Below are 10,543 nucleotides of genomic sequence, written 5' to 3' on the forward strand. Positions count from 1 at the left end.
GTTAAATGCACTCATCACTAGATGAAAACAGGAGGATTTTGTGACATTGGAGTCTTGCAGATGATGCCAAGAACACAGCATGGGAGAAACGTAGCCAAGTTGGACTATATCAGGATGTGAAACTGATGTATCAAAGGTGATATGCAAATCGTCAACAGGCATTTGAAAAGATGCCTAACATCACTAATCATCAGGGAAATGCAAATCAAAACCACAGTGAGATAGCACTGGCTGGTGTAGCTCAGTGGATTGCGAGGGCCTGTGAACCACACAATCTCGGTTCGATTCCCAGTCGGGGCACATGCCTGGGTTGCAGGCCAGTTCCCAGCAGGGGACTCACGGGAGGCAACAATACATTGATATTTCTCTCCTTCTCTCCTTCCCTTCTCCAAAGATAAATAAATAAAATCTTAAAAAAAACCACAGTGAGATATCAGTGCGCACCCATTCTGAGGACTGTAATAGTTACAGTAATGAGAATAATGTGTTGGCTAAATGGGGGAAAATTGGGACTGTGGGACTGTGGTGCGCTGCTGGCAGGAATGTGAAGTGGCGCAGCCAGTCCAGAAAGCTGTGTGACAGCTCTCAGAAACTTACCGTGTGATTCCACAATTCCACTTCCGAGTACAGTGGGACACAGGGAGTAGAGCACCGAGGTTCCAGACACTCCTGTTACTCACAGCAGCCGAAGGTGCAAGCAACCTGCATGCATGTCCACAGAGGGATAAACGGGCAAACAAAGGGTGGTGGATACACTCGGTGCAATCTTAGCCTCCGAAAGGAAGGAAATTCTACACCTGCTGTGTCACGCTGAAGGACATACACGGGTCACAGAAGGACCAGTGCACTGTCATTCCGCTATTCGAGGACTGGAGTAGATGAACTCATGGAGGCAGACACCAGGGTGGTGGTTTCCAGGGGCGGGGGTGGGGTGGGGGGGAAGGGCAGGGGCAGAGCTTCCTCTTAGGAAATGAAGCATGTGGGACCTGGATGTGGCTGGTGGTCATGCAAAAAAGTCAAATGTGCTTAATGTCACTGAGCTGCACGTGAAGAAAAGGTTAAAGTGGCCCATTTTATGTTATGTATGTTTTACCACAATAAAGACACAGCTATTAGGAGAAAAGTTCTTTATCCATGCACCACTGACTATCACCTTGCACACCACCTTCAGGGGAAGTGGCTCAGGAGGAAGGTGCCCCGAGTGCCAGTTCCCCTGTGTGTTTCCGTCTCCCGGCCTCACAACCCTGGCCCCTCGTTGGTGAGTAGGGGTGCCGACAGGGCCCCTACCTCACAGGGTGCTCTGGGTTTCCAGGGAGCCGTCTATACCGTGCCAAGTGATCCAGGACACAGCTCCCACTCATGAGGCCGGCGTGCCAACCTGCAGTCCCTCCCAGCTGAGCACCGGGCCAGTGGGAGTTCAGGAGGAGTCAGGAGAGGTTCCATTTGCACTTAACTAAGGATGTGTGCTGGGCGAGAGTGGGCCTCTGAGCCTCAGCCCCCTCCTCTGTAAATGAGAATGCTACAGCCTGCTCCCGGTCACCTGCCTGCCTGCCAGGGAACTCAGCGCTTCAGGGAGTGGCTGTGGGTCACCTCTAGCACCAGGCCCAGCACCTGGCCAAGACAGACTGTGTGTGTGCGTGTGTGGCGGGGTGGGGTTGGTAACACTTTTGACTCAGCTGCGGCAAAGCCACCACTTCTATTCCATTGACTTATCAAAAATGATGGTCTTCTTATCTGGATTGGGCTATAAAAGTGTGTGTGTGTGTCCCCTCCCCCTGGCACAGAGCCTGGCACTCAGTAGTTGTTTCATAAATACCCCTTCCCTTCTGTCTTGCCCTCTTACTAAAAAAAAAAAAAAAACCCAGCAGTTCTTGGGCACTAATATAAAGTTGCATTTTTTTCTTTGAAATTCACAGTTTATTTAGACTTTACAATAACAGTTACCGTCTTCCCCGGAGAGAAACACTTCCTCCTAATCCGGGACAGCTGTCTCCTTGTTTTTAGGATGTTGAGGGAACATCCCCGCCCCAGGGAGGCCAGGCGCCCGGCCCCCCACCCCACCCCCCACCCCCGAGACTGGAGCAGCCACCACATGCTCCCATAGGCCACTCGTCTCAGGTGGCCTCTCTCTTACCAACTAGTGTTCTGTGTCCTCCTCCAGAATTCCTGGTCCCCTGCCTCCCGTAGAGCCAGGCCTGCAGCCGAAACTCAGGATGTAACTGTCCATCGGGCTCCAGAGCCTCTGCCGGTCAGTGTGGTGTCTCTGATGTCGCTGGGTGCCCATGGCAACCCTGCAGGCTGAGAAAGGGGCTCAGAGACGTTACCTGCTGTGCCCAGGGAGCGGGAGGATGAAGTGAAGGCCTGAATTCAGACACATTCCTGAGCTTCCACCCTTCGTCTTTGGTTCGGGGTCACGGCCTCCACACTGAGCTGCAGGCCTTCCTGCAAACGGCGAGTTTTGTCAAACAAATGAGCTCCGTCTGCTGCCCAAGGGCCTCACCTCCCCAGCGCAGGCTTCCAGGGCCTGGGGGCCTGGGCGGCTGTCCCAAGGTGGCCTCTGCCGGACGGATCTCTCTTCTGAACGCCCACCTTTGCGCCCACCTTTGCGTTTCACCGGACTGCCATTGTTCTCCTCTTGAGAATCTGTGCCCCAGCGTCCAGCACGGCCCCAGGAGGCGCTCAGGGCCAGGCCAATGCAGGGCAAGTTCACTATTAGCTGTGTGGGGTCTGCTGCAGCCGGAGGCCTCCGGGAGCCCACCGCTCAAGACATCTAATGTCATCCCCTCCACCTCTCGTTGTCTCTGCAGTTACCACCACCCCTTATTCCACAGTTCGAACTACGACCTTACTGAAGGGAGGCTGGTCAGGGCTGCCTCTGGGCCCACACTTGGCCCTCACCTCCCTGGGTCGTCAGCTCCACGGCGCCCAGGCAGCTGGTCCAGCCCACTCCCTGTGGACGGGTGGCCTGTCCCAGGAGGACTAGGGTCTGCAGGGTGCCCCTGTCCCTGCAAGGTCAGCACATGTTTGTTTGCTGAGGGTCATGGTCTTGTTCCAGTCATTTGACCTCAGGTAAGACACAGGACAAGACTTCCTAGATGCAATAGATAGACCTACTTCATTAAGGCAGAAATACAATAACCGCCCACTGCTTTTTGACTCTCTAAACGTATTCGTGGAGAGCTTCGTGATCTGAGCCAGTGCCCTAAGTTACTCCCCTGTGTTGTAAGCGTGCTCTTCAGGGATGACCGAAAACAGGCGATTATTTATCACCGGAAGACCCTGGGACCAGGGCACAGAGAGGTCACCGTGAGCCACTTGGGGCCGCGCCCCGCCCCCTCCCAGACGCAACTGGAAACTCCTGCTGTGCGCAAGGGGAGGCTTTTAGCCCCTATCGCTGCCTTCTCTCCACGGGTGCGGTAGATAAACAAAAGGTTCGTAAACCGCAAATGTGCCTTCAGAAATCAGCAGTTTTAGGTCTGATCTAGTGTGCGTTGTACTTCATCTGAACCCATCCCTGCTCCTGGGTTGGCATTTGCTAACGGTCACACAAAGTACACTCTCTGTGCTGTGCAATGTTTCGAAAAGAGATGAAATTTGAGCATGTTTTATATTTCATCCTAAAATTCTTTTATTTGCAAGTGGATGAAGTCACACTGCTTATGTTTGGTAATCCACTTTGGCATGTACTTTCCTATAAATTATAGTTTCCTATAAATTATAGGGTGTTTTGCTTCTCGGCTCTCACCCCATAGTATGGAGAAACCCTCAGCACGTGGAAATATGACGGATGTCACATTAGTTCGGGGCTTGGAAATAATAAGGATTATAAATGACTCACCAGGTGTAGAGAGCAGGGGGAGACTTGGCGGGGAGAAGTAAACAGCCTTCTTTATGTACCGCCTGAAGAAGGCACCGCGAGAGATATATCACTGTTCACCTGGCTTTTATTTCTAAGGGGGTTTTATGAACCCCTTTTTATCAATCAAAATAAATTGATTGCTAGTGGATGCAATATTTTCTGACTATTTGAAAGTATGAAACAGAAGCAAAGACACACAAAGTCACCCATCACATCTCCCGGTAAACGAGAGACACACTCCCTCCAACGAGACTGCTAAATAGTGTTAAAGGCTTTTATGGATACTTCTCAAAATGGGACGTTTCATTTAAAGGTAGGAGCGGGTCTTGGGCCCGTCTGGAATCCGGCCTGATCCTGCCGTGGTAGTGACCGGGCATTCCAGAGCGCTCTCCTTTAATATTCATGCCCCAGTGTGAAAGGACGTATTTCTGTAGGGTGAATACATGTATGGCTAATAATGACTCAGTTCTGGGCAGGGACTGATGTGATGACCTGATTCAAGGAGAGGGAGAGGTGCTGGCCTGGGACCCGCTGACAAGGGCCTCCCGAAGTGGGGTCCAGCCACTTCCGTTGGTGACAGTGACGGCAAATGCACGGGAACGAGACAATAAACTTCTTCCCCGTGGGTGAGAACATCACCCCTGGTCCTCCCCAGGCTTGGAAGAAGCCCAGAGAGCTTGGAACAACTGGAGTAAGACCCAGTGCTTTAGAAGACGGGACCCCACGGGCCTTCCGTGGGGAGGGGCTGTGGGTGTGAGGGCCTCATCCACGACTGGAGAGCCCTTGACCCTAGTAAGCCCTTTGCCAGATCCCACTCAGCCCTTGGGGCAGCTGCGTCCGGCTGCTGACAGCCAGCGCCTGGCAGAACTGGCCTGTCCTGTCTGCGGGCGGCCAGACGTGGCTTAGCCCCCTCTGTCCCTCAGATCCAAGGACCCAGGGCCACCTATTTCAGGGTCCTGCACATCTGTCCCTCATCATGGGAAGGACACTTCCCATTCTATCTCCTGTTATCCATGTCTTACTTCGGATGTGAACTGAAAAAGAACCCATGTCACACTGGAAAGTCTAACGGTGACGTCGGCATCCAAGTTTCTGAATGAGACATTTCTTCTGGTTATAGTGTCCACATTCCACAGGGACACCATGTGGGTGACAGACACTAACCTCAACGTAGGCCCTGATGGGGGCACCAGCAAGTGCTCGCCTTGTCTGGGGAGGGGACACGGCCACGAGGTTTGAACATGAGCAACTCTGCTTCGAGAACAGGAGGACTGCCCATCTATTTCACATTCATCCGCGGGCAGCAGGGCCTCTGCGCCACTTAAAAATCACTGGTTTGCGTCCTTCCTTCCCTTTTCTAGCTTCTTCCCCAGGAAGAAATGTGGAGTCGGCAACCAACCTAGAGGAAACCTGCCCCCGCCCTCCCAGCCCGAGGGGGGCAGCCCCCTGGGAGACCCTCTGAATTGGGAATCCTTTCAGGATCCAAAGCTGTCACACCATTCAGGATTATTTGTCCCCAACTTTCTGAGCGTCCCTGGGCCCCAAGCCTCACCTCTGACTGGGGGGGCGGGTTCCTCTGCCCTTCCCCTGCAGGAAGGTCAAGTTCTCCGTCAGAAGACAGAGAGGAAGGGAGCAAGGCCTTGTAGAGGTGGCACTATTGAGGCACGCGGCTGGCGTGAGGTATTGTGGTCGCTGATTTACTAGTTCGGCCGATTCGCTGGCCGGGTTGGGATGGCACCTGCCACGGGAGAGAGGACCAGTGGGCGATTCTGCCCTTGGCAGTGGCTGGGACCTTGGGACCCTAGAACCCAGCGGTGACCATCGAGCTGTGTCTTTCAGGGGCGTGCGCGTGCCTGCGTTCTCCTGTCCCAGGACTTTGCCCCCCGAGTCCCTTCTGCAGGCTGGAAGGGCCAGCTCTGCTCGTGGGGTCCACTGGACACCACAGACAGCCACTCCTGAGGGGACGCCTCCAGGCAAAAGCAGCCCAAGGGGGAGTGCGGGGGCAGCAGACAGGGGCGGGGTTCACAGGACGCAGTGTGCCCCGTCTGTGTGGGGAAGGGTCCCTGCTGAGGAGGAACGCCCCTGGTCACAACTCGTTAGCTGTCTTCAGGATTACTTCGGACTGGACAAGTGTTCTTTCTGGGACACAGTGGCAAGCTTGCCTGGCCCTCAGTTTCTCAAATGGAAAGAACTACAAAGAAGAGCAGACAATGAACTCCAAGTGGACTTGGAGAATAAACGCCGACACACTCAGGGGCGCGCACACTGAGGCGTGTTGGGGTAAGGCGATCCACTCAACACACACAGCTGCGTACAAACAGACACCGTGTGTCCCCAGTCTGCACCTGGGGTGACTCCGGGGGGGGGAACCGCCTGGGGTCAACAAGGGGCGCAGAGCCCCTCTGCTCATCCCCGCCCCTTCCTGGGCCCGCAGGTTCCCCGGCACAGCCCGGACTGGGGAGCCTGGGGAGACTGGGGATCTCCGCTTCCCCGCCCACCGCAAGGAGCAGGGCGGGCGGAGGGGAGCCGGGCCTTCGCCCGGGGACGGCACTTGCCTCTGGTGGCGTCGCAGGGTGCCTGCGCACACAGCCCGGTCTGCGGAAGTTCTGAGTGGTGGCCTCTCTAGGCGGCATAAAGAAAGCGCTCAACAAAGGCCGCGCCCTCCGGCCTAGAGAGGCGACTGGCGCCACCCGCAGCCTGGAAGCCGGCGCTGCAGCCCGCACCTGCGGCCGCCTGGCGGGCGTGGGCCGGGAACGCGCGCCCGCAGTCCCTCCCCCGATGAGCCGGTTCCTGGTGAACTGTAAACCATTGAAGACACCTTTAAGAGTTATTGCGTCTCCAGAGTTTTTGGAGGTTGCAGCAACGGAAGTAAGATCTGCGAACTACATTTCTGATACATAAATTTCTTACGGGATGTGCTCGCACCTGACCCCCCTTCCCAGGCACCACCCCCACGCGTCCCACCCGACCCCAGATTCATCAGGGCAGCGAGCACCTGCTCACCCAGGTGGGTTTATCTCCTTCCAGGAAACCGGGTTGCCGTGAGAGCATCGACAACACGCCTCTGAAGAAATGAAATGTGCTTTTATTGGCGAAGCCCCGACGCAGCAGGCCTGGAAATCTGTTTTACAAATAACCTTGCACATAAATTGTCCATTCCTGCGTCAAGATCTTTTTTCACGCCTGAGGAGCTGTCAGGGGTCCCTAATAAACGTGAGTTTTATTTAGTTCACCGGATATGTAATTCTTCTTTTCTTTGAAAATAATTATGTTTCAAGCAAGTGCAGCAAAAATACAACCAATAAAAATCTAGCCCTGACAGCATAAAGCACCTTTACGGCCGGCATAGACACAGAGCCCTTCTGATAAAAGCACTTCCTGGCGAGGAAGACGGCCTAGAACACTGGCTGACTGGTGTCAAGATCAAGTTCCCGACTCCTCAGGGTCGAGAGAGGAACCCTCACAGCCCTTCCCACGTCCCTAGCCCAGACTCGTCCTTGGCTCTCAGGGTGACAGTTGCAGTGTCCCTGTCACCGGGCTGGCCCTTGGGCCAAGGAGGAGAAGAACCAGACATTTGGCCGGATCCAGTGTCCAGAGTGTTTTGGCGTGGCTTGTGATGTGGTCTTCCCAAGCCCTGTCTTGGAGCCCCCGATGCCGAGGGGCAGCAGGGGGAACATCGTTGGGGGGTCCTGAGTGCAGGACACAGACTGTCTGCCTCTCGGCAGGTGCATTCTGCACCCAGGCAGGGGCAGTGAGGGAGGTCCCAAGGTTGGTGGCGGGGCTGGGGCATGGGGGTGGGCTTTGGAGGGTCTAGTCCTGGGATAATGCTCCAGGCTTTGGTCAACCTATGGGGGCTCCCTTCCCAGCCAGGCACCCCAAAGAGGTCACAGCCCCCCTGGCCACAGCCCCGGGCCCCCAGCCACCTTGGTGGATAGACAGCATGGGGAGTGGGGTGGAGTGCTCCTGAGGTCCCAGTCAGGTGCAGACCCCTCCTAGGGAGCTGGGTGAGCAGGCCCCGGCCGCTGGGTGGGGGCTCCTGCCTGCTTTCTCTAGTAGTCCCAGAGATGTTGTGGCAGCTGGAGAACAGAAATTAAAACATGCACCCTTCAGGTGCAAATCTCCTGTACTTACAGTTCTGCTGTTTCTCAGCAGGGGGGTCCATTAATCTTCCAACGGGGAAATTCCTGAGGAAATTCATTCCCTCCGTTTGGGGCTGTTCTCCACTGGCCTTTCGGGGTATAGTAATTGGAATTTAAGGGGCGCTCTTGAAAGGAAGGAAGCTGTGGCCGCTCTAGCTGAACAACGACACTTCCCAGTGCCGTGCTTTGCCCATTAAGCGTGAGCCCTTCCCTCCGGGGCCCCTGTGTCTCTCAGCTCCCGGGGTGGGGTTCCAGGGACCCACCCCCACTGGGAATTCTGTGCCCAGTCCTCCTCTCAGCTGACTGCCTCTGCACTCGGCCACGGTGCCGAGCACTGTGCCTGCTCAGACTGACACCTGGCTGGACACAGAAACAAGTGGCTCTTCCTCAGAGGGCGTGGCTCCGATGTTCCTGGGCCCTCGAAGAATAACCCATCACACGGGCGCACATCTTTAAAAGGGGGTCAGTTCACAGGCATAGGCGGCCTTCCTTGGCTGCCCAGGAGGCCCCGGCAACCCCGTCTGGAGCTTCACTCTCCGGGCCAGGACTTCAGCACCAAGGACCCAGAGAAAGAGCCCCAGCATCCCCGTCCCTGAGTCATCTCACCCCCACCCCCACCTCACGCCGAGTGCCACACAGCACCCTGGGGAAATTCTTGGGCTGCGCTGCTGTCTGGGGAAAGGTGTTCCTGGTCCCTGACCATGGGGCTCTGGGAGCCCAGGAGCAGCCCCGTCCAAAGGCACTTAGATGAAGGGAGGGCCCCTCAGCTCCCTGGCCCCAGGGATAGGGAAACAGGATGTGGCCCAAAGATGTTAACAGGCAGCATTCAATGAACCCACGTTGGAGACAAGGCCCACAGCAGCCCCAGTGTCTTGCTTGGCGGTGGTGTTGTGCTTTTAAGCAGCAGCAGGGCCGTAAGGGGAAGCCGAGCCCAGAGTGTTCTCGAATGGGCCACACCGGTGCAGTAGGACAATGGTGAGGTTTTCCTTCCGGGCCCAAGCTAGTTCAGAGAGAGCTGGGCTCTCTCCAGTGTGTCAACAGCATGTGGGGTGGGGTGAGTCCCGGCACAGGCCCTTCCCTGTGGTGGGCCCCCACCGTGTTCTCTAGGCCTCAGGGTGGGCGTTGGCAGTGGTGTCTTTACACGTCAGCGGAAGAAGCGGTGATGGTGAATGCTGACACATGCCGTGGCGAGAGCCGCACTGCACACCCATGGACACCCCTACACACCTGCAACTCAATGTGACAGCCCTGTCAGAGCAGCCTGGCCTGAGTCTGTTGCCGAAGTCAGAACACGTTACGGCTCAGAGGCCACCTGCCAGTGTCAGGCCTGTTGGTACCACGGTGACCNTGTTCTCGAATGGGCCACACCGGTGCAGTAGGACAATGGTGAGGTTTTCCTTCCGGGTCCAAGCTAGTTCAGAGAGAGCTGGGCTCTCTCCAGTGTGTCAAGAGCATGTGGGGTGGGGTGAGTCCCGGCACAGGCCCTTCCCTGTGGTGGGCCCCCACCGTGTTCTCTAGGCCTCAGGGTGGGCGTTGGCAGTGGTGTCTTTACACGTCAGCGGAAGAAGCGGTGATGGTGAATGCTGACACATGCCGTGGCGGTGTGGGAGCCGCACTGCACACCCATGGACACCCCTACACACCTGCAACTCAATGTGACAGCCCTGTCAGAGCAGCCTGGCCTGAGTCTGTTGCCGAAGTCAGAACACGTTACGGCTCAGAGGCCACCTGCCAGTGTCAGGCCTGTTGGTACCACGGTGACCAGCGCAGGAGGCAGGAGGCAGGAGGCAGGACTGGAAAGCTTCTCCAGGGTCTTCCCAGCCAGCTGGGGAAGAAGTCTGCTCTGTGGCTGGGGCACATGCTGCTTCCAGCAAATTCCACGTAAAGGAAAACTCAGGGTTCTACACCAGCCACATTACAGAGGTGATCACTGCTTCATTTTTTGAAAAAGAGTCCTTTAGCATGTTGCCCTGGTGCACTATAGTTTCATTAGTTTAAAAACTACAAAGCCTGTCCCTGCTCTTTGAAAAAATGCAAACGACAGGGAGAGGTGTATAACCTCAAAAGTGAAGGTCCCCCCTGTAAAAGCCTCTTATTTCCACAACCCCAGGGCGAGCTCTCCAGAACTGCAGGGCACACCCTTGTCAGAGCCGTTTTCAGCTGTGCACACACTCACACATTTCGTTTGCGTGTAATTCTGTTGCAAAGGGTTTTGCAACATGGTGCCTCCCCATTGCATTTTTATAGTAATCTCTAGGTTTTACTTACTTTCGTAAAACATACCCTTTTTACTTTAAAATAATTGTAGAGTCACGTGTAGGTCTTAAGAAGTGATACACAGAGATCCTGTGTACACCTCCAAAGATAACATCCTGCAAACTGCAGTGCGGTTGCACGATCAGGTTGTTGACATGTCGACTGTCCGCCCATCTTTTCCAGACCTCCCTCTTCTTCCTGGGAGTCGTGCGTGTGTGTGCTTTGTTCTATGTAATTTTGTCACGTGTTTAGGTTTGTGTACCTCCCACCACAGTTAGGATACAAAAAC

The sequence above is a fragment of the Sturnira hondurensis genome, unplaced genomic scaffold (genome assembly GCF_014824575.4).
Source record: "Sturnira hondurensis isolate 20B ecotype Veracruz unplaced genomic scaffold, ASM1482457v3 Scaffold0007208, whole genome shotgun sequence".
Taxonomy (NCBI): domain Eukaryota; kingdom Metazoa; phylum Chordata; class Mammalia; order Chiroptera; family Phyllostomidae; genus Sturnira; species Sturnira hondurensis.